The sequence below is a fragment of the Ursus maritimus genome, unplaced genomic scaffold (genome assembly GCF_017311325.1).
Source record: "Ursus maritimus isolate PB19 unplaced genomic scaffold, ASM1731132v1 scaffold_8, whole genome shotgun sequence".
In the NCBI taxonomy this organism is placed as follows: domain Eukaryota; kingdom Metazoa; phylum Chordata; class Mammalia; order Carnivora; family Ursidae; genus Ursus; species Ursus maritimus.
In genome coordinates, this window is record NW_024426996.1 from 22,675,625 (window position 1) to 22,679,816 (window position 4,192).

Consider the following 4,192-nt stretch of genomic DNA (forward strand, 5'->3'; position numbering starts at 1 on the left):
GCGGCAAAAGGCGCCAGTATCTGGAGAGGACTTAGAGGAAGAGCTGGGAGTCGGAGAACAGCCTTGCATTCCTGGGGCTTCAGCGCTTCCAGTATCTCTGTAAGACTTCCGTGCATAACTACAAGACCTCTCAAGCCACCACCTGCAGCTACACAGCTGTGGCAAGAAGATGAGAAAAGGAAAAGGGGACGGTAGAGCGGGAAAAACCTCGCTCGAGGCGCCCCCAATACCAGCGGTGAGAAAGTGGACTTCGAACATCGACAAAGAAATGGGGAAAGAGAAAGAGGACTCCGCCTTTCCCACCCCGCGCGGCTCCTTTCAATAAAAAGGAACGGCCGCCGCCGCCGCCGCCCCTTCCCCCTGCCTTTCACTCAGGGATGCGGAGCACCGACTGAGACCGCACCCTCAAAGTCCGGCTCCGAGTCGCTGAGTCTTGCACCCCCGCAGGCGCGGCCCCTGTCCCGCCCGCGAACTCGGGGCGGGAGCATCCCCTCGGTTCTTCCCTCGATCCGAGCCGCAGGGCACCCGGCTCTCCACGCCCCCGCCCTCCCTTCCTCTTCCTCGCGCCCCCGCCTCCTCGGTTCGCCGCCCCCGGTCTTCCAACCGCATTTTAATACTTCCACCCACCACGACAAGGGCGCCTTGTGAAAACTTTGTGTGTGTATCTAGGGCTTTTGTCCACATCCTGGGCAGGGCCGGGTCAGCCGGGTGGGCGCCGGGGGGTATCCGAGCTCTCACAATGCACTGGGGAAGCCACCGTGGAAATCCCACCCTTTTATTTTTGACCCGCTTCTACAGCCGTGTGACAGCGCGCTCCGGCGAACAATTCCCATGCCCTGGTAGCCCCCTCAGCGAGGGGGAGCCGGGAGGAAACCCCCGCACTCGGCGCCTTTCTCGACTGTCACGAGAGAAAAGGTGTGCGCGCGGAGAGGGAGGCAGGCGAGAAACACCATGGCTAAAAGAATCCCTTTAAAGGGAAAATAAGAAAGGGGTCCTTTCTCTCCCCCATCTCCCGAATCTGGGCGCGACTAAGCGATACACTGTTGCATCACGTAGTAGACCAGACAGCCTCTGGTCTCCTAGCCCTCCCCTCAGCTCCAGACTCGCGCCCAATCTCGTGCACACACCCACAGCCGCCACCATCCGGAGCCCCCGCCCGGGCCCCCGTATTCCCCGCCGGCACCCGCCCGAAAGCCGGGACCACCCAGCGCCGGAGGAGCCTCCGGCAAGGGAAGCAAGGCCCCAGCACTCACAGACGGTCTCCCCACGGCCACGGCCATCGCGGCTGCGGCTCCGACTCCGGCTGAGCCTGGGTGCTCTCCGCCAACACTGGCTGCTGCTCGGGCTCGGGCTCCGGCTCGCCTCCCCCGCGCCTCCCTTGCGGCTGCGCTCTGCTAGCACCCGGCTCCAGCTCGCGGCCAGCGGCATCTGCTCCCCCCCACGCCGCCGCCCCTCCCGCTTTATTAGAGCAACATGGCCACCCGCCTGGAAGGGACCATTTGCTTCCCTAGGAAGGGGTGTGAGTCTGCGCGCCCGGGCTGAGGTTGTGGGAGGGAGGATGACGCGCGGGCCTCCAGCCGGGGTCAGCCGGCTCAGGCCGCAGGGCTCGCCCTCCGCGAAAGTCGCCGTGGGCCCCTAAACGACCCTCTCCGGCGCCACCGAGACTTCCCCAGCCTGTACTCTGGCCTCCACCCCCCGCTCCACCACGTGCTGGAGTCCGAGTGAAATTCTGGGCGCGGAGGTCCCAGCCTTGGGTCCCGCCACGCGCTTCACGTTGCGGACAGCTAGAGAGGCTGCGGAGAGGGTGAAGGGACAGTGGAGCAAGACAGGTCCGCGGGGACATCGTCTCGCGGACAGTTAGCCCAGGGCAAGCACGCTTCACCCGGAGGAACCGGTTTGGAAGGGCTGCCGGCCATCGGGGAGCGGTGGACGACGGAGGTGGGGCTGAGTAGGCTCCCCTCCCCTCCCGGCCCCCATGAGGGAAGCGTGGCCCCTCCACAATTCTTCTCGTTAGGGAGAGACCAAAAGGCAGGCAGATGGGAGCTGTCGCCGTAGAGTGCGGTGGGGTAGGGGATCACTGTGGAGAGGAAGAGGCCATAGTAGTTGCTGCTGCGGACAGCCCGACCGCCAGCGGCTGGAGAGGAAGAAAAGAACGCCCCCGCTGGAGAATTAACGCAGCTGTCGGCAGCCCTAGAGCATGGGGCCAAGGCCTTCCCCCGGTGTAACGAGAGCTCGCTGGTCACACGTGGGGGCTCAGCCGACCTTATCTGATTGCTGGAGACAGACCCGACGACGCGGAGGCCCGCGGGCGGGATTGCGGCTGGGGGCCCGGAGACCGCGCCAGGCGGGTGGCTGTGGAGTCGCTGCGACTCCCGGCGCGTGGGGCTGGAAAACTCCTCCGCTGTGGGGAAGGGCTTTTGCAGCAGATGTCGGGGTGTTACTGCGTGTCGGTGTGGCGAGCAGAATGGCAGGGTCCTGGCGCGTGCTGGGTGGCGAGGTGTGCCAGAGGCGCTGTGGATTCCCGCGGCGCCTCGTGGAGCGGGAGGGGCCCACGGGGACAAGGTGATCGAGGATAGCACCGGGTCCGGGGGTGGGGAACCAGTTGGATGCGGGCGCGGGGAAAGTGTGGGGAGGCGGTGAAGCGCCGTGATCAGCCCACGCGATTACGCCCTCAGGGAAAACCTGGGCCTGTTGAATTAGGTGAAAGACAAACCGCCTCTTGAGATGGAGGCGCCTCAGAGTCTGACCTAAGACCGAGCGCCCAGGTCTTGCGTCTGCCTCTGTCCCCAGCGGGCCGCAAAATCCCAACGCGCCGCCTTTGGCTATAGGGCTGAGTGGGCTCCGGGCCCGGTCCGGCTGCGGCGAAGCAGACGCTGGGTTGCCCGCGGAAGGGTTGAGGGGCTCGTGGCTGAATGGCACCCGCAGGGATGAGAGTACGGTGAAAGTACTCTTCTGAACGAAAGATGAGGGTCTCAGTGGGGACCTGTGCGGTGTGTGGGCGGGCCCAGACTTGGAGAGACGAACCTCATCAGTTTTGACCAGTATCTGCCGCCCCCCAGACTTCAGATTTTTTGAAGACGAGGACCAACATTTAAGTAATGAATTAAGATTACCACGTGGATGGGTGATCGGCAGAGGGAAGGGGAAGAGAGAAATACTTTGATCTGCTGCTCTCCGTATATGGCCATTTTGTTCCTTCTCCCTTAGGGAGGATTAGACCTCAGCACTGCCCGGGGCAGGAGGTCTCACGTAAACCCTGTGAAAACGTCGCTCTTCACGTTGCCACCCAGACGAAAGGGCAGTTGGAAACCTGCTCTCCATTTTATGTTATATCGACCAGACTGGATAGCAGGATTTAATTTTTTTGTTTGTTTTTATTTACATCTTTGGTTTGTAAGTGTTTATGTTGAAAACCTCTGATTAGATTAGAAGAGCATGAACTCCCTGCCTTTGTGGGTGGGTTAGTTTACTCTCATCACAAAAGCCTAAAGTCACTTATTCCAACATCTCATCTGTTTGAGGAAACCCTTTTAGGACAAAATCATCAAAATTTTCCCCACTTCGGCCTGAATTTTTTCACTGACAAGAAGCAATGCCTTAAATTCCCTCCTCGTTTTTTGTTTGTTTTGGCAGGTAGGCATAAATATATTTAATAAAAATACAATTTAATTACTTTTGGCCAAGGAAGGCTAGTTCAGAATGTCATTTCTCATTATGAAGCTATTTAAATGTTATTCTACAACCAGATTACCTAGGTTCAAAAATCCTGGCTTTAGAGATGCCTGGGTGCCTCAGCCGGCTAAGCGGCTGCCTTCGCCTCAGGTCATGATCCCGGGGTCCTGAGATTGAGCCCCCACATTGGGTTCTTTGCTCAGCAGGGAGCCTGCTTCTCCTTCCCCCTGCTGTGCTCTCTCTCTCTGTCCAATACATAAAATCTTAAAAAAAAAAAAAAAAAATCCTGGCTTTACCATTTCATAACTGTGACCTTGGGCAAATTCCCTAGCCTTTCAGCACTTTAATTTTACCATCTTAAAATCTGTTTAATAATACTTCCTCCCTAATAGAGTTAGTAAGGGATTACATTACCTTTTTAGATTACCTCTGTGCCCAGAGCTGTGGTAGAAACTAAAAATTTTTAAATGCAGGTGCCTCTCTGCTTCTTAACCAGTGTGCACAGTCTGCTGAGAGACAG